Here is a 21,043-nt window from a genome sequence, read left to right on the forward strand (position 1 = left end):
TATCGGCGTTTAGTCGTGGAGCCCCGCGGGGGGCGTCCACGGAGTGTGGGTCGGTATAGGAGAAGCTCCGACTTTTCGGGGGAACAGCGGAGTCCCGTGCCTTCAAGATAATTTTCTACGACGTCAATGGCGTCTTGTAGGGCAGTTTCGATTTGGCCGTCACTGCCCTTTGCAGCCCAGATTGTAATATCATCCGCGTATATGGTGTGTTCAATGCCGTCGAGTTTTTGTAGTTCTTGTGCTAATCCGAGCATAACCAGATTAAACAGTATTGGGGAAATGACAGAGCCTTGCGGTGTGCCCGTGCTGCCGAGGGAGAGTTCCTCTGATCGAATGTCTCCGACCGACAGGAAGGCCTTCCGATTGGATAGAAAGTCCCTTACATAGTTATAAGTGCGTTCTCCAAGGTTGAGCAAGGAGATGCGCTCGAGGATGGTGGAGTGCCTTATATTATCGAAGGCGCGCTCGAGGTCGAGGCCCAAGATCGCCTTCGTGTGACGGGATTTGCCATCTAGGATTTGATGCTGAAGTTGGAGCATAGCGTCTTGGGTGGAAAGATGCTGTCTAAAGCCAATTATCGAGTGGGGGTAAGCACATGTGTCTTCGAGGTGAGTGTTGACACGGGTTAGGAGTGCGTGCTCCATGACCTTGCCTACACATGAAGTTAGCGATATGGGCCGGAGATTGGCGAGGCTAGATGGCTTACCGGGTTTCGGGATGAGAATTACTTTGGCCGTTTTCCATGTCGGGGGAATTGATCCCTGGCGCCAGCAGTTGTTGATGTATTCGGTGAGTTGTTGCACCGAGGGGTCTTCTAGATTTCTTAGTGTTTTATTCGTAACCCCATCTGGGCCTGGCGCCGAACGGCTGTTCAGCTTATGTAGGGCAGCATGAATCTCTGCCACGCTGAAATCTTCATCAAGGGCAGGGTTGGAGGTCCCTGTGTATGGGCCGTGAGGTTGAGTGGGCCCAGATGGGATGTACTTTTCACATAAGCTATTCCTAACGTGGTCCTGGCCATGCGTTTTGCTTTCTGTGAATAAAAGCTTGGTGAGGCGATCTTGTTGATATGAGCGGGTGGTGGTGCTATCAATCAAATGTTTGAGGATTTTCCACGAGCGGGGATGGTGGAGTTGCCCGTCTAGAGAGTGACAGAGCTCTGTCCATTGTTGTTGACTTAGAACGCGGCAGTGTGCTTCAATTTCCTTGTTGAGAAGTGCAACCTTCCGTCTGAGTCTTCTATTGAGCCGTTGTCCCTTCCATCTAGAGAGGATGGATGATTTGGCCTCGATAAGGTGGGCGAGTCTACTGTCCATGCGCTCAGTCGGGGCGTCTGTTGTGATAATGCGGGTGGCCGATTTAGTATCAGACAGTAGATCGCATGACCATGATTCTATGTCGGTAATGGGAGTGTCCGTCGTTGCTGTTACACGGCGTTTACGGAACGCATCCCAGTCCGTCCAAGTAAAGTCCCTTGTTCTTCTCATAACGGCTGTTAGGTGTGGGAGAGTAATTTCGATGATAGAGTGATCACTCCCGAGGTCGTGTTGGGTGTTGCGCCAATGGGCGTTGTCTGCGTTTTTGGTGAAAGTGAGGTCTGGCGTCGTGTCTCGTTCAGTAGAAGTGCCGAGGCGAGTGGGGAAGGCTGGGTCAGTAATGAGCGTAAGCCCGAGATCATGGGAGTCTTGCCATAAGTTACGACCTGCAGCAGAGCTGCGTCTGTAACCCCATCCTGTGTGCGGGAGATTGAAGTCACCTCCGATGATAAACTTTGAGTGGACAAACTTTTAAATCCGCGAGCTAGTGTTCCAAGTTGGCCAGAAACATACAAACCGTTAGAGCCAAAGACCCCTATCACTTTAAGAGAAACAGAGCTGGCTGGTAACTATGACAGGAAGGCAAAATACCTGCTTGCTGTACAAGACAGGCAGCTGCAAAAAGAATGTTTTAAGCCAGAAAGAACAATAACAGTGAAAATGAATTTAATCTGGCTTGCCCAACTTGAAGTACTTTTTAAACTTCAACAATCCAGGTTGTGCTATATCCGTTGCAAATGGCCATCAGCTGGCATCTTCACCCCTTGGATTACCTTTTAAACCCACCATCACATATATATAACGTGCTTGGTTGACGTAGAAAAATAGAGAACAAAATTTTGGGCATGTTAGTCGATGTTATTTGCCTCCTAAATTGCAAATATGTTCCTTGTTAAGTTTTTGGTTTCCTATAGTGCTTTTTAGTGCGCAAACCAGACATGCGTGCACATATTTCTGTGGGCAAAAAAAAAGTTTCCCCCAAAATGTTGAAAATCTCTTTTCTCAACATCTACACAAGTGGCGGATTTCGGTTTTGTTTTCCTTCTTATATTTATTTTCCGTTTTTCGCTTGACGAGCCGTAATGGCTAAGCGAGCAAGCAGAGGTGCTGCCAGCCGTAACCGTGTTCTTCCAACTTCTCTCTCACGTTTTCAAAACTGTTCCTTTCTGCCCTCGTTCTAGCTCCCTTTTATCACCCATAAGTGGACCAACAAAAAGGAAAATGCTGAACATAGAAAGGAAATCTGAGGGTGCGAAGGAAGCGAAATTAGGGCCCACGCGCACTTTGCAAGCGCTAAGACCACTTATGGCTTTCTTCGAGATGCGTCTGGGAGGGTGCGAATAAGGAGCAAAAAAAAGAAAAATTGCGCACGAGCTATCCACGCTGCTACCTGAACGGTCTTGTTAACTGCTGTGCAACGCGCGCAGAAAGCGTTCGTTCAAGAATACTTGTTTTGTTTGCGTAATGTTTATATTTGATTGCTTTGGAGAAAGAAAAGAAGAATGAATATGTTTCTTGAAAGTGCAATGCTGAAATGGAGAGCAAAAAGACAAAAAAAATCTGCTACTTCTTTTTACTTTTTTTTTGCTTTTGTTCAATTTTTATATCCACGGTAGAAATTCTTAACTTTTCCAGAATTTTTACAAATTATCCATCGCAGGCAACATTGCATGTTATTGTCCTTCAGGTGCATTATTCAGAGAGACAGTCCGTCTTTGAATAATCTTAACAAGGTGTCTCCCCTTGAAACGAATTTCCTGAATGTCACGTTTTGAAATATCCGCCACGAAATACGCACTCAAAGCATTGTTGTTTCACTTGCTCTTTTAGCAGAAACACTCTTTCATGGATTCTATCAAAAACGTTACTTGAACACCCGTTTATCTCGTTCACCAATTTGTGAATTAATATCGCGAAATTGATATCATCCTGCGTATTCATTTGAAGTGAGTGCGTATTCCAAGCTTACCGGCTACAATTCGTCAGTTGCAATATCTGCCATAAAGTAATTACGTAATAACTTAATTGGTAAATTTTTCTTAATAAATTCAATATAGATTTAGATTTCTCGTGCTAGTGTGGTGCACCTGATGGAATACTCCGGTTAATGAATAAGAATTATGCTATCTGCCGCCACGAATCTTTTATGAAATTCCCGAAAACATAAATATCAGGCCGCCACGTATGCGAAGAAAGAGAGCACTGACTTTGCAAAATGCACGTAAACCATTGACTAAGTTTTACGTTTGTGCAACGCTTACAAAAGGCCTATACGAAAGATTTATTTTCCCATGAATTTCAATTTCAGGCGAAGGATAACTTTCGCCCATGAAAGTGTTAAACGATTGAAGATTTTCCCGTTAAAAATGTCCTCCGAATGGAACTGCAATGTACAACATACGTGGGAGCCTCTGGCAGAAATCCCATATCGTTATAAGGCGTCAACCTTCAAATGAAGAACAAACAGAGCGAATTGCTGCTGTGGATTGTTCTTGTTTTGCAATAGTCTTGACTTACACTGAATAAGACCTTTTTATTCACCCTGTGCTCGTAGCAGTGCTCGGTAAGCATGAAGTCGCACGCTGTATCTGCGGTCTATGCAGCATGCTTTCGCTTGAACTCTACATTTTCCTATAAAGAGCAGAGGCCACTTGTCACTTCAGTACCGGTGCACGCACACTCGAGGGCGGCTCGTTCATTCCAATACCTCTAACATTCGAAATAACCTCAATGAAGTTACCGTTCACTAGAGCACATGCGTGCCTGATTAGTAAACGCAGCCAAGTAGCCTAGGCGTCTGATGGCCGCAGAGAATTCGTATAAAATTTCTCATTTCATTTGTGAGTACTATGAAGGCAGAAATATTACAATACCTCTTTGGGAATTTTTTAGGGTTCACTGTGTAGCAACGAGCTGCAACGTGGGCTTCAGTTTTTTCTGAATCTACCGGTACACTCTATTCTACGCTGTAGTCTCTTGGGAAATTGCTTGCACTTGTGTGGAACTGGCTCATTCTGTGAAGTTTTTACTCACCTTTAGTTCAACTATTGTGGGAAATTAGAATGGGTTGCCTGCCAGAGGAAGAAAAAAACAAATACTTTATGCGGCACGGGGCGCTATGCGTGTTGGCTAAATTTTGTAGCCATCTTTGATTGAATATTTTTCAGAATATTTTTAGAAAGAAATGGTCATTCAACTTAGAAACTGGTACAAGCTGCGCTTTTGCTCTGCTTACGCATCCTTGGAGTTCTAGTTTTAGTGTGCGAACTTCCTGAAATGCAACAAGGCTGTGGCCGGGCGACGAGGGATAGTTTGTCCGCATCTCCAACAAGATAAGTTATTCTGGACTCAACTGCAGTTGGAGTACTGATGCGGCATTATTAAATTTAATTTTTGCTCCAAACTAAAAAGAAGTTCAAAGGAAGGTAGAAGTTTGAAGACATTGCGGTAGTCGAAGGAAGATTGTTACTGAAGCCAGAGCTTTTGTAAGAGGACTGACGAAGACAAGTATGCTCGTCAAGACATTGTCTGCAATGACAATTCTTGTTCGGCAACTGCTCATCAGAAAAACGTTCGTGGTGGAACATCGCTGGTTTCATTTGTCTTTGGGCCTGCTGCCGTCTGGTGCCTGTGGCAATACACGAAGGGTTTCTTGCACTTATGAAATGTCACTTTGGGCTTTCTCTTAGGCTATCATTTTCTAAAGCTTGTTAAAAGCACCGTACTCTATTGCTCACGCCCGCCATGTATAAGACGCAGTCTGAGACACTGAATAACGACCATGTTACTGAGAAATTTACTGGCACAAATAACTTCTTGCGACAGGCTGTGCAATAAAGTCATAGGATGTGGTCAGTATAGGTGACCACTATATCTTGATAATTTGGAAGCTTGGGCGAGTTCGTGATTCAATATCGACATGTTTGCACACGTAAAAGACGAGGACTAAAGGAAGAACACAACACAGCTCCTGTGTTGTGTTTTTCCTTCAGTACTCGTTTTTTGCGCTGTGCAAACATGTCGACACCGCTACATCGCCACTGACCACAACTATTTGGAATCGTAAGCCGAACTTCGTCAACATAAACACACTGATAGGCAATTATCGCCCTCGTATGGAGAATATTTCTATGTAGGTAAATCCTTCGAAAACTGGCGCTATGGCATGCATGTTTCTTCGTGTTTTCCTGCAGTTATTTGGGCGCTATGCCCTCACCGGTGGCTACAACACGAACAAGGTGTTTGCGGTGAACGTGTCAAATGACATTTTTGACCTTTTGGTGAATGTCGCATATTCTGAACAAGACTAGCGTAATCTTTTGTGGTGTGTTGTGCAAATGATGGCCTTGGACATTGTTAACAAGAAATTTCGCTCCTCTAAACCAAGCCGTTTAAATATAAAAAAGTGGGGCGTCTTTGTTTCACTGACACTAAGGGCCAAACAATGAAATCTTCCTTGCCTCAGTAAGGAAGCCTTCATTGCGGTGAGGCTACCTTATGTCACTCTGAAAGCTTCCTTACTGAGGGGCCCTCGGTGAAGGCTTTCTTGGTGCTTCTTCAGCATAAGGTAGCTCCAAAGCTACCTCCATGCGTCCTTACGCCGCTCCTGGCCCTGAACGAGCGATTAAACTCACTGCTTAACCACGTGATGCTTGCTTGCGCATGCGTGCTGTCGCCCACCTGCAGTGAAGCGCGAGCACGGTACGTCTTTCCAGGCATGTTCGTTTCAGTCACGCGTGCGGCATGAAATCGTTGCTAGGCGTTGCTAGGCGTTGCACGACGCCGGCGTGCCAGCGCTGATGGAGCACATCAAGTTTTGCACTGTAATGCACTACTGTCTTTAAGTTTAGTAAACAAAACTAGAAGAAAGGGTCCACGCTTCTCTATATTAGCACTTCATTTTAAAAATTGCGTGACGATAAATTTTTATTGAATAATGGTGTTCGCGTAAAGCTATTAAGAGATAATCTCGAACCAAGGCATGCGGCAACCGCTCTCTACGTGAGGACGGGTGAGGGGAGTTTTCAGAGTACGCTTGCTTCCGCCATCGGTCCTTCGCAGTAAGGAGCCCTCACGTAAGGTTAACAATCACTCGAAGGAAAGGAACGTTTCATTGTTCGGGCATAAGTGTTCTTTCCATTAGTGAAGCGCATTTGCCCAACTGAGCCACTTGTCGCTCAATGCAAAAGTATGTTAACTACTTCTAAGAAAACTTTTGATGTTTTGTTACATACAAATAAATTAGGGGCTTTGAAGTAGTTTACAAATTTCTCTTCTACATCAGGCATAATGTTCAAGTGGCGGAATTATGTGCTTTTCAAGTATGCCACAAAGGAAATGCTTGATGTTTTGAAAACTGATGCCCCTGCAGTGTTCTCTGGCAGAGTCCACATTCTTTAAGTTGAACAAAACTCATTGAAGATGCCAAAGGGGTTAACCGTTCTGCAGCTGTACACATTTCATGTGCCTGAACATGCAAGAATTGCCGCTAAACTGAATTTTCATTTGTGAGAAATAGTATGTGGTGCCTGAAAGGAATGAATGCAATGTATTATTGTGCAAACATTTTGTATGTTTGCTGAAGCAACTGCCAGCCTTTGTTCCAGCGCATCGTGCTTGTGCTTGTGCAACGCGCTTACTACACGAACTCTGATCAAGTTGCCTAAAATATTGTTCTGGTTATTAGGCTGAGTACGGCGGCGTGCACTGTGAACTAAAGTGTCAGAAACGCATTCTTTGAGATTCTCAAAATAAAAGTGACAAAGATTAAATGTATTTCCCTTCCGAATTATTCCCACATTCCTGGCAAAGTGTCTTTCGCTCATCTTCTTAGTTTTCTCTAGGTAAAACATTAGGGTTTTTACACTGAGGAAACCAAAGAAGCCTGCAGAATAACCTTCAATGCATAATTAAGCTTGCTAAAGTTAAAAAGAATGGGATCATAATACTTTTTCGCGAAAAAATTCGCTTTTGCTGCGTGAACAAAAAATCTAAACAAGCATCGCACTATGGCCAGCAAAGCAACACATCGATGTGGGTGCGTGTGCGAGAAGCCTCAGCGGCCGTTTGCGAAAGAACCGTGTTTATCAACCTGAATCGGTGTTGAATATCACGCTGTGACTGCGGCTTGAGCGAAGTCTGACAGAACGCTCCCTTTAGCAGCATCAAACAGGCTTTTGCCCGCTCCATCTTGTGAAATTGTGGATAATGAGTGCAACGAAGGCCGCTCTACAAATTGTGTTACTTCTACTTGAGTGAGCGGCGATAGACAGTGTGTGGCAGCAAATGGGCTTCGATATTACCTTACTTAGGCCAGGGTAAGAAACTCGAGAGCGACGCTTATGCGTGTCGGCATCCAGGAACGGGGGCTATCTTTCTAGTAACCTCGCGGCTACCCTGCGCGGGTTGGGAGCGTCTGCCAGGGTGAAATTACAGCCATAATCCTTTCAGTGGCTTGCTGCCAGCGCATTTTGTAGTTTTGGCACTGCTGGGCAAGTTTTCTTATTTAACTGATAACTAGGTTCAAGAACACAAGTTTCTTGGTGTTTCCTTTCAAGAGCATCTCTTGTGGAATGTGCATGTCCATAATCTAGCGATTGAGCTTTTGAGAGCTATTGCACGGCTGCATAACTTGATAGTTATCTGGCCTAAGCAAAACATGTATAATTCACTGTTCTCTTAGAGATTGACTTAAAGCATATTGGTATAGGGTGCTACAGCGCAAAAAAAAAAACAACTCATTATTCCCCACAAGAAGATATTGCGTATATATAATAAAACTGTGTGATCCACGTACGTCCCCAGCATTCTTTATACATAGCATGTTACGAGGAAACCTTGTTTATTATTTTAAACTACTACAATAGTTGCATATCAATGCACTATATATACACGACGAATGCAATGAGGGTTACTTATTAAATGAGACACAAATGACAACGGTTACGACAGACGAGGACTATAATGTCAAGCAAACAACCATATAGCATATAATAAAAGACCTAAATGATTTAGAAAATATTGTCAATTTCAATATGGCTCGAAATGCATTGAAAAGCATTTGAATAATTCCTTTCTAACAGAATGTCTGGCAGAGAGGCTGCGAACAGGGAGGGTAAAGATTTTATTCGCCTCTCCTCTGCCTATTTATTCCTCTGTCCTTTCTTTCGGAAACGAGAAGTATTCATTGTGTAAGTAACCTATTGTATGAATTACGCCGATGTGGACCTTCTTGTGTCTCTTCCCGTTTTTCTTCAATGATGTGAAGAATTCGTGTATATGTAGTGTTTTATATTTTATACCTGTATGTACACAAGTCTTTAGTATAGGAAAGAATATTTCTGATGAGTGCCTGCTTGAAAGTTGCTTGTGAAAAATTCATTACTCTTTCGATTAGATTTTCCATTTTTATATAGCAATTTCAAGCTATTATTATTGCTAATTTTCTGTTAGACGTGTTTATCTACATATAGTACCTCAAGGGCACGGTGAGGGACATTACAGGAGAAAGTGTGTCACGATATGCAAACTCTTGTTCCTGTATTTTTTTCATTACTAATGTTAGCTGCCAACAATGTGCTCCTAATCAAAAGTACGTATACTCATATGTTTCGGCTGCAGGAAACTCTGTCAGGCGTTGCGCGCCTTTAGCTCTTGGTCTTTTTTGAACGGTACTTAAGAAAAAGAAGGGTTCAAATTCAAGTTTAACTGAGTGCAAGCAATCCTAACGTTGAACATTTCCTCTATTTTTTTTTTTCATTCTGTCAAATTGTATCGTGTCAGTAACAGAAGATGTAGAACTGAAGATTGACTGGGTGGTTTGAAGACCAATAGTCATTATTTCAGGAATTGATGTTCAGGTTTGAGCGAATACAACTACTCTGGAGAACTTGAAGCAAGCATTGTTTTCTTTCTTAATCGGGAAGTGTAAGGTGGAGAGTTTTACAGAAATAAACGGACGAAGTAAACCTTCATATGAACAGGTAAAATGCCAGCGATGGTGAGAAGAGGTGCCGGAAAAATGTCTTCGAGACAATCTGGTTACTTTCCGTCGACTTTTGCTTTGTGAAATGCGTTCAGCTTGTTAATTACTTAACCGCTTCCTTTAAAATTCTAATCGCAGCAACGTTATCAGGACATATTTTATACATTACTATAGAAGTATACAAGTGACTATGATATTTTTTTTTGCGTCGTCTCCCACAGAATATAGGTGGAAACTGTTCCCGCGGTTCACTTGGCCCATGTTTCTTGGTTTCTTGCATTTTTTATTTCAATGTACCTCTGTAGAGTGTCCTCCCATGAAGCGTTGATGGGCTTGTGACGCTCCTCAAGGCGACACACAGTTAAACTTAATGCGGCCGTGTAAGGGTAATCAAATAATATTTAACTTTGCACGTGTCATCTTGACGCACTCGGCAAATGACCCTGTCTGTGTTATCTGTGACTGCAAGAAACATTAAACATGGGTCTCCGTGCTGAATTCGTGACACGGTCGTTGCTAATTAGCTGAAAGCACCTCGCCATCTTTAGTGAACGTAAAGCATAAGCGCGGTAATGCCTTCACTCGTCACTATGCTTGACTCTGTGGATTAAGACGATGTTGTAAACGACCACCGAATCGAATGAAGCTAAGCGGTGCTGCCACATGTTTGCTGCCCCATAAATGGATTTCCTAATGATTGTTTTATCTAATTCAATTGATGCCTTGAGAACGTAGTTGACCGTTACAATAATGCCCCAGTTCTTTCATCACTGTGTGTTTCTCACGAGATGCTGACCCCTGTCTGCCGACGGCTTCAGTCATACTAACAAACTGTAACCAGGACACACAAAAGGTATGAATGTTTCGAACTAACCAAGTAGCTCGACGTCAAAATCTTTAAAGCGAAGCTCTATATCGCTAACCAATTCATTCGTCCGGCTATCCCTCTGTCGGTTACCTGCTCGCCGAAAACCGCTCCGGCGCAACTCCATGCGCAGGCGCGAAAAAAAGAAAGCGAGAAAGATAGGCACGCATTTAGGCTACACCACGTAGATAACGCAAGGCTTGTTTACTCCTGTCGATGACGTCACGATACGAAATTTACGTTAACAAGGATGGCATGATGAAAGCGCTGAGGTCAAAATGACTGTTGCCTACTCGGGAGCATCCCCATTAGATTCTATAGCAGTCGGACCAGGTAACATAACGAGGTGGCGTCGGGTAAGCTGCGTCAGTGGTGACTTCGTTGCTCTCCGTCGCAGCTGAGCGTGCGCAGCAGCTTCTCTTCGGCTTCGAAACGGATAGCCCACGCGTCATACGTACTTCTGAGGAGCAGGCAGCTTTCAATGAGCAGCGCCGCGAGCAGAACCGGGAACGAGATCGTCTACGACGTGCCGATGCCGCAGTCCAGGCACAAAAACAGGCTCGTGTAGCCGAACGCAAGCAGCAACTGCCTGCACAAGATCCGGCAGCCTACCAAGCAGTCGTTTAATGAACCGTTGGGATTAACCCAGTGATAAACAGCGGGGCCGCACTTTTCAGCTTCGCTGGTTGTCTGTCTGTGCGAAGTGCTTGGGCGGTCATTTTTTTCTACCGTTAGCACATTCTGCTTGGGGGGGGGGGGGGGGGGGAGTTTACTAGAATTCATGTCTTCCACAGAAACGTGACTAGGCGCTCGTTTTTTAGCACAAAGTCACACAAAATATCAGTCCCCAACAATGTAAAATAACTAGACTTGTCATGTTTATTGATCGAAACACAGTTTTCGGTTCTTCTGTTTTCGCCTCACTGCAATACTGAAATATAATTGCAGAGGAACTGCAATAGAGTTACCGGCTACCTCGTAAAATTCCTCACATGAGGAGTAGTTCATAATTCATATAGTTCATGTTAAAAATCAAAGGCTTCGTGCGCTCACATACACACTTCCGGAGGACCCGACGAAGAACGCATGGACCAGACTACCGAACTGGTGTGCAAAGAAACTCTGTACCATAACACCGTGAGAGAAGATATTAAGTGGCAATCAGTACGAACACAAAAGCAACGCAAGCAAGAAGCCTTGGAGAGGCGACACGGTAATGTAAAGCCCCAAGACCCCGCAACTACTGCTAAGACTTCATCAACAACGTGAAGAGTCGCTAGATCTCCACCGCTTCCGAAAAATGAGTACAAAAGAATCTTTCGTCGAAATCGAGGACTACCATAAAGAAACGTGCTAACTCATACACTCGCACGAGCGATCATCGACGCGTGCCAGAACGAGTTCACGGATGACAAATTCATTCTGACAATCAATCCGGGATCGAACATCGCCATCCTATCAGCCCAGTACGAAGATGTCTCCGAAAGACCACTACACATCCACACCTTAACGCTTAGCGGCAGAAGTCACGCAGTGCGCGCATACACCGCCCAAGGAGAAGGCACCGTCAGGGGAGCGGTACATGGAATATCGTTGCACACAACCACCGAAACCCTCATCGCCCACCTCACAGTGAGAGCACAAGGCGTGGGAATCCTTACAGCCAGGATGATCGGTACGACTCAAAGTGCGGCGCTGACCTTTATTGGTCCCCACCTACCACGATTTGTGTACTACTACGGAGGTGAACTCCGTTGATATCCATTTAGGCCGACGCTCTAAGTCTGCAAGATTTGCAGGGCAAAGGGCCACCGTACCGATGTGGGCCCAAACCCGGACAGATCCATCTGTAAATTGTGCGGGCTGCTTAATTCAACCAACAGACACAAATGCGAGATAAACTGCGCCTCGTGCTTGGAGGCTCACCCAACCGGTGACCACTCGTGCAAGCAGCGACTCAAACCGGTTCGTCCCGGACCCACACCATCGCCAGCCCCGATGAAGTCGAAAGCCCCACGATGGTTCGCCTCCGAAGACGAAGAAGAGACCTACAGGGTGGACACTCGCGGACGGCCGGTCAATACAGAACAACGCTCCCACTCCCACTCCCGGTCAGCGAGCCGCGAGCGTCGCGCACCACAGACAGCCAAAAAAAACCCGTCGCCTCCATCAAAGAAGTAGTCTTTCCCAAGCCACGAAACACATGCACATCGATCGCACAAAATCAGGAATACCAGAGAGTCATTGAGGAAAATAGGCAGCAAAAACAGCGTCTAACCAACTACGAACACAAAATCGAAACTTTAATGCAACGAGATGTCATGCTTGAATCGGCACAGGCTGCGACCCGTGAGCGATCGCCGCAATCTCAATTACCAAAGCTAAGCACTCTCACCGGGCATCCACCACTACAAACACAACTGCCCCCTCCCCCCAAACAACACTGCCAAAGCAGCCTCAGCAGCAATCACAGTCTGAGAGCAACCTGGTAACCAAGGACCAATTGCAACAAGCACAACATCAAACACAACAACAAATAATACAACAAATATAGCAACAATTTCAACAGTTTTTGCGGAATTCCAATAATTAAAGAAATACGTTAACGAGTCCCTAACCAAGGAACCCAAGCGTAAACAGAAAAGTAGTAAAATACGCTCTCAAGCAGAGGACGGTAGCATGCTAACTTCCGACACAGACAGCACAATACCGTCTAAGTCCCATCATGGCCCATAAAACTCAAATGGAAAGCGAAACCATCACGATCTGGTCCTTTGAACTGTAGGTACATTAAAAGCAAACACGCATTCCTCTCGCTATACGTACAGGTGGCGCTAGTCCCCCCGGACATTATCTGCCTGCAAGAAGCGGGAGAGCAACCGAAGCCAATTAAGGGGTATGAAATACAGTACGATCCAAGCTACCGTAGTGTGCCCACGCTCGTCCGCAATGATTTGGCAACAACCCTGACAGTACTCCCCGGTGAGGAAATCCCACATCTCATCACCACGATATCTCCTGTCAAGAAGGCGAGACCAAAACAAGTCATATGCAACGTATAGAATCCTCCCCGCGACAAGAGAGCTGACTTCGCGTCATTGTTCCGGCACTTACAGGGAATGCTGGAACACCATGATCGCCTAATTATAACAGGGGGTTTCAATGCACAACACAACACGTGAGACTACTCAAAAGCAGCCACCAAGGGCACCAAGCTCCTAAAAGTCATAGAGCGCCACGAATGCACTCTAATTAGTGTACCAGGTACGCCTACTCGAATAGGACACAGCATCAGCAGGGACACGACCCCTGATCTCAGCATTACATACGATACCGTGGGAACACACTGGAGGGTCCTAGACGACTCGCTTGGTAGTGATCACTACATTACCGAAATCACCAGCGCCTCGGCCAAAGTATGCCAACCACTAGGGAAGGTAAAAATTACAAATTGGCCTAAGTTTAGGGAAAAGCAACAGTCCGATTCAGATACAAGTCCGGCCTTCCCGGAATATCAAGGCCGCTTAACCACGATCAAGGAGTGGACCCAACGCATCAAAGAACTATATGACGCCAACACTAAAGTGTACCAAACCGATACCGACGCACCGGCCATCGACAACCATCTACTACACTTATGGGAAGCATGCAGAGGCCTCACAAAAAGATGGCGCAAACAGAAGTTAAATCGCAAAGTTAGACTTAGGGTTTCAAACGTCGCTAACCAGGCTAGCAATTATGCCCTGAAGATACACAGGAACAATTGGCGCACGTTCTGTGATTCCCTAAAAAGCACGCTAAGCACGAAAAAGGCGTGGAACATAACCCGCAGCATCATCGATCCTTCAACTACCAAAACAGAAACAAATACAACCCTACAAAAGCTCGTTGGCGAATATCCGGGAACCCAGGATGAACTCATACAGGAACTCTGGAAAACATAAGCGGGAATGCGGACCGGGCATCCGGAACCATACCTTCAATATACGGGACCTCAGAACGAGACACTTGATGCACCCATCACGTATGCGGAGGCATACGCGGCAGCACAGAGCTTCGAGAAAAACACGGCACCATGCCCCGACGTGATCACCAACGCCATCTTGAGAAACCTAAGCGATGAAACCCTCCGAGCCTTCACACGGCAGCTGAACGAAGAAATATGGACACCAGGCGGAACATTACCCGAGGAATGACCGCTCACATGGTCCTTATACCCAAACCGCGAAATCCGCGCAGCCTCGACAGGTTACGACCGACCTCGCTCAAGTCTTGCCTGGGCAAACTTCTTGAACGAATTGTACTCACTTGAATAGAACAACACATGGAAGATCATAGACTACACCCAAATCGCATGTAGGGATTCCGGAAAGATATGATGTATTCCTCCTCCTCAAGGAAGAAATACTCAACCCACAACCGGGCAGCAACAACAACATACTCCTAGCCCTCGATGTCGAAAAATCCTTTGATAATATAGCAGACGAAACCATCCTAGATGGCCTCAGCGCCATAGGATGCGGAGAGCGAGTATATGAATGTACCGTGGCTTTTCTCAGTCACCCCAAAGCCCGCATCGGCATAGTAGGCCTACAATCAGACATATATGATCTAACGCAGAAGGGTACTCCGCAAGGATAAATAATATCTGCTTTCCTCTTCAAGATCGGACTTAGAAAATTTGCATTACAAGTGGGAAAACATCCCAAAACTCGGATGTGCCTTCTATGCCGACGATATCACCCTCTGGGCAACCCAGGGTTCCTATGGCGACAGAGAAAACACATCACTCACAGCTATCGGATACGTCGAGTCATACCTAACCACAGCAGGAATGAGATGTACCCCACACAAGTCGGAGTACCTTCAAGTCCGGCCCAAGCAAACTAAGAAACATCGAGCCCGCCAATACATCTTGAGGTGGCCGGGCAAACTATAAAGCGCGTGCCGATAACACGCTTACTAGGTATGCACGTCCAGCAGAACAACAGCATAAAGGTAGCCTCAGAGAAATTAAATCACGTTATAAGAAGCATCGCATCACTCATCGCCAAAGTAGCGCGCAGCAAAGATGGTTTCACAGAGGACGAAACCTTAAGACTGGTGCAAGCCCTCGTCATCAGCCGTGTCACGTACGCACTCCCTTATCAAGTTAGGCGCAAAACTGAGACCGAGCGCATGGACACTCTTATAACAACGGCGTACAAAACGGCCTTACAGCTACCATCAAGCACAAATACAAAGAAATTACTAGCGCTAGGGGTATACAACACCTTTCAGGAGCTAGCAAGTGCCACCGTCATAGCGCAGAGGGAGCGCCTCAACAAAACACACCAGTGAAGGCACCTTCTTCAATGGCTAGGATACCCGCTGACACCCCAGTACTGCAAAGAAGAAACACAACTCCTGCCTAACCACATTAGAGAGAACATTGTAGAAGACCCTATCCCCAAAAACATGCACCCCACCCACAATCAAGAGAGGAGAGCAGCGCGTGCCAGCACATTGCACAAACGCTGTTTCAGAGACCCAGATACATACTACACGGACGCTAGCCCGTATCCCTCATCGCCACGTCCTGGATCCAAATACACAACCGCCATCGTCTATCAGGGGAACCTGGTAGCCTCTGCCTCCATCCGCGCCACATGCGGCGCAGCAGCAGAAGCAGCACGACCGCTCTCGCACTTCGCGTCGCCGAGAGCAAGCGAAGGTCCGCCCGCGTTCTTGCAGACTCACAAGCAGCGTGTCGCTTATACATGAATGGAACACTCCCTATACAAGCCATTCGAATCCTGGGCCGCTCACTAGAATGGACCCACGGTATCATCTGGTACCCCGGGCACGAAGGCGTGTGGGGCAACGAAGAGGCGGACTGCGCCGCTCGAGGGCTCACTAGCCAAGCGGCAGAATACACCGTTCTTCAGCCCCCGACAGACCGACGAGCGACGCACGAGTTAACCACAAGTCAACAAATACTACAGGGCCAACGTCTCGCAAACAGACAATACGGTCCTCCGCACAAAGCTCTCAATAAACTCCAGGCAAGGGACTGGCGCTGCCTGTAAACGAACACATACCCACACTTGTCTCGTCTACACGCAATCTCCCAAGACAGATATACGTCCCGGACATGTCCCTGGTGTAGCGACCACACAGCGACACCCGCGCACATTACACACGAATGCATCTACCATCCGGGCGACGCGATTTCGCCACGAGTCAAAGTACACACACTCACTACGTGGTCTTGGGAGGCGAGACTTTCCGAACTCGACCTGGGAAGCCAACTGGCGACCCTTGACCAGGCCCGGTGTGTCGCGATCTTCAGTGGAGACCTGTCAGAGGGAACCACCCAGGAATAACCCGCTCAACGACTTCAGTAATAAAAAAGTTCCTCCTCCTCGCCCTACACACACAGGCGCACACACAGACGTTACAAACTGGTACCGTTGCTTACGCATTGTTTGCAAACACACTAGTTGCCAAACCGCGCTCTACGAGACGCTCTCTGTATCGCTGGGAGCATAGAATGGTTGCAGCTTGGGCTACTTGGAGATAGCTTGCAATGGACTGTTGAAACACTGAAAGGAATTTAAACGAGGAAGTTCTTCCCTCTCGGCAACTTCCCAACCTCTCTGAGTAGCTGTTCCGGGGTCACTTGAATTTCTCGGTGGACGCTGAGCAGTGCTAGTTCAATCTGCCTTGGTTCATACGGTTTCGGAGGTTGCTTTTCAGCCATCTCAGCGTCGAGAAAGTCTGTTCCGGATTCCACGTCGAGACGGGCAATGTCACCAGGATAGATAGTAGGCTAGGGATGTTAAAAAATAAGTTGCGGTCACTGATCCCAAAGGCCGGCAAAGCGCAATGTGGCGTTCCCTTTCTACTATTTGGCAGCACTTCCTCAGCCACATCGCCAACTCTGCTTCGATGGCATCACCCGAAGGAATGCCGCCAAGGTAAAACTTCAGTGCGTCATCACTACCAGAAAGGCTAGGCGATATAAATAGTTTCGACACCAACATGTTAAACCGAACCAGGGCCTTCCTATGGACAAAGAACTGGCCAGTCAATTAATTTTAGAGCTCCACCAGCAAATGCAAATACACATTCCTTTGGCAGTGTTCTTCAGTGGTAGCATAAGTGGCTTTGCTTGTTTTCATCTGCCTTCCTGTGATGCGTGGTAGGGCCATCTCAACATTTGGGATTTACAGCAAAGAGAATGGCTTCTGAAAAATCCTTTTGAACTCTGTTTCCGCACTTCTCCCCTTTTTGAGGAAAAGGCGTCTATAACGTTCTTGATGTGATTGCACGCTTGTGGTAAGTCGCAGTCAACTTTTTGCAGAAACTTACAAAGTGGCGTTGTTAAAGGAAAGGTCTCTACAGATCTGAAGTGAAACGACAAAGGAAAGAGGTCTCTACAGATCTGAAGTGAAACGACAAACTCGGGCTTTGTGATGGCACTAAGCAATCGTGAGGACTTTGACGAAGTATCAGATGATATGCCCTCTTCTACCAAATATTTAAAAAATCGGACAATCGGTGGGTACAGCTCAAGAAAACGCTGAAGTGCGTGCTGACTCGCCACCCAGCTTGTGTGGCAAAAGGAGAGAACTGATTTTTCTGGTGGTGTAAAGTATTCGACTTTGTCTTGCACCTGGGGCGCTATAACGTAAAACTATTCCAAACTTTTCTATTCCAATTCTGCTATCAGCCCTCCACGATTGGTCAAAAACTTCTTTCAACCACCCCCACTTCACCTGTCTGTCACGCGACGTCACAAAAACCGCGATACCTCCCCATCTGATATGATGTGTACACACTGATTATGCATGATTTGACAGAAAGAGGAAAAACAGTTATTTCTCATTCGACCCCTTTTCGCCATTAGCCCTCGGCTATTGGTAAAACGTTTTCGGGCTGCACCCACTTCCCCTGCCTGTCACGCGACGTCACAAAACCGCAATAACTCACCACGTCAACGAGACGTGTACGCGATAAAGATGCATTAATATGCCGAACAAAACTGAATTTTCTTCGGAATAGCCGCCGGCTGCCCCGTTCCGAAAGGAATAGAAGATGGCTGCCGCCGATCGTTCAGACGCTGGCTACTCGCACCTGCCGGAGAGCATGGCTGTATTTGCGTATAATAAAACTTCTTGCCTGGCCGTGTAACGTTTTCGAGCACTTTCGGAACGTTTACCCCCTCATTCTGCCAACTCTTCTTTGCCGAGGGCCCGTTTTAGCGTCATTCTTGAGCTCCCGTTGCATGCCGCCGCGATTTCGACCAGCCACCGCAAGCTAAGTAAGGGAAAGCCGACCAATCGTAGACGCCGGCACCACGCTCTTCATCCGGTTATCGACTTTCAGTGCAGTGGCTCGGCCCCATCGAATCCCTCTCCACTAGAGCGTTCTCCTCGCCTCTTGTCAGCCAATTAGATACGACAAGCCGCTCAGTGTAGGCAATGTTATTCGTTTTTCAAGCAAACAAAAGTGACCTCCTATGAACGAGGAGAGCGTTTGATTGGTCCGTTCAGACAGCCCTGCGGGTGACCGCCTGGTGCTTGCGTTGGTGGTTACGCAAATTTGACATCAGGAGATTGGAATAGAAACATATTGGAATAGTTTTACGTTATAGGGCCCCTGGTTCGTCCTTTGTGGCGAAGCCATTACAAATGCACAGGTTGAGAATACAGTTCCTAAACAGTTCCGAATGCTGGAAAATTTAATGCGCGAAGCAGAGCAAGGTTTTGAGAGTGGGCAATATAATGCACATATACAACACTTTGGGCGCGGTTTGACGGATGAAGGCTTGAATAGCATTCAAGTGGCGGCTCATTGACGCCGCGCCATCGTATCCTTGCCCACAAAGTTGGTTCAGGTCAAAGCCATGCCCCTAAGGCTGCTCACGATGGTGCTCACCAGCGCCTTGCCAGTGAGATCGTACAGAGGAACGAAATCTACGAAATCTTCTTTAATTAGGAGTAGTTCCAAATTGGCAAATCAGGCGCACTTCTCACAAAGGGAAATGTGGGCAGTGCCAGATTTATCAGTCGCCTGGTCAGCTAGAACTAAAAAACATGAACCTTAGTTGACGTCGTAAACTATCTTTCTTTGCATGATTTTGCTGCAGACGCTGGTGAACCCATTTTTTTTTTTACTTTTGGGGTCTTGTGGATCGAATTCGCTGGAGATGTTTCCATACGAGGTCTCTTATGTGGCATCTACATATTTGGCCCTACATGCTAAGCAGTGCGCGGAAATTTTATTCGTTTCTCAATGGCAGCATTTGAGACATATTTAACAGAGCAGAGCCATCTGTGCCGCAAAGCAGCACTTCTTGACTAACACAGGAGAAAAGGTTCGTTTCCATTGTTCGTAGCAAGTCCTTGCGGTTTTCTTCCACCTGCTTTTCAAGGCCGTAGTCAAGATGTGTCAAGATGGGAGGCTGTGAGCAGGACTGAACCGCTAGAAGTCCTCAAATACCGTTACTGACAAGGCGTGGTAACTGCTGGACGCATGGATTTTACAGGTGCGCATGGGTTTCTTTATATTGTTAAATGACTTAGGTACAAAACAGCCCGCTTCCTGGTGCTCCCCTTTTCTGGCACACTCGCATCCCAAAGGCTACGCAATATTTTGCACACTTCTTCTTGAAGGATTTCTGAATAAACAAGCCAGCTATAAAATTCAACCCAGTGAGGTTAGAATTTGAGGTTTCTTTTCTCTGTGGCTGGATAATCATGGTTAGCCGCAGGGGTACCGAGATCAAGCAGCAGCCTCTCCATCATCTCTGAATTGGATGCATCCTTTTAGTCTTCGAGACAAAAAGCCCTAAGTGAACATTATGTACACTCGTCGCACCAAGGGCAGGCGAAACAGAATGTGGAGTGTGTAGGCACCATGCCACTCATTTAACTTGGGTTTGGCTCCGTGGGGAAGGTGTCACTTTGTATGGCTCTGACTGTAGAGCCAAGGTCATTTAGAGTTGCACAGCGGCCGCCATCATTTCTCAGTGGCCCGCGAGCGTCGTTATTTTCCTTCTTTAGGGCCGTGTTGCGATTTGTTCTTGGGTAATTCCCATACGCCTTCCCATGTAGCAGCTTCCGTAGCTGAGTCGCTACAGAAGTTCCAACTTCCTTGGCAATCCGGCTCTGCAGTGATATGGACAGTTTATTCCATTGACTAAAGTAGCCCTTCTCCTCCGCGTCTTTCATCTGTTCGGACTTTCTTCTAATAAGACGCAAGTTTAGTTTGCATGGTCGTTGCAGCGTGTGTTTTCATTTTGCTACCGCAATCCTGTGCACGCAAATAGAAGTGGCCGGCGACTCCAAAGACACGTTTGAAACTGCGTGGCGAGAACTTGAGATGAATGCAGAGAGAATAAACTGGCAGATCATTTACCTAAAGCCCCTCAAGCTTCATAAAGCAGCGACGGGCTTTTTAGAATGCCACCTCCTTCTCGCGCGTCCTCGCTGTCGCCACGTCGTAATCGGCCTACTGGCGCCACGTGGGATCTGGCGCCGGCTTCGCGATGCCAAAGAACTTCAGTTCGCGTGTACGCAAGACTGCGTGTGAATACTTGATTACAAAACTTTTAGATTCAGCATAGTCCTTCTTACAAAATTTGAAGGTCGAGCCTGAAAACTCATTTAAGCAACTCTCGGCTTACTGTGGCTACTTGCTAGCCTTCTTTAGAGCGTATAGCTTTGTTTGACTCTTTCTTTCGTGTTAAGTGGATATGCGACACGAATACACTGATGAAAAACGTACGTACTCTCACGAAACGCAGTTACGGGGCATATCTTTAGCTGAACGAAAGCACAACAGGGCTTTGACACGCACGTGCTTATTCAAAGTATGTGAACGTTTAGATGC

This window comes from Dermacentor andersoni, chromosome 4 (genome assembly GCF_023375885.2).
Source record: "Dermacentor andersoni chromosome 4, qqDerAnde1_hic_scaffold, whole genome shotgun sequence".
Taxonomy (NCBI): domain Eukaryota; kingdom Metazoa; phylum Arthropoda; class Arachnida; order Ixodida; family Ixodidae; genus Dermacentor; species Dermacentor andersoni.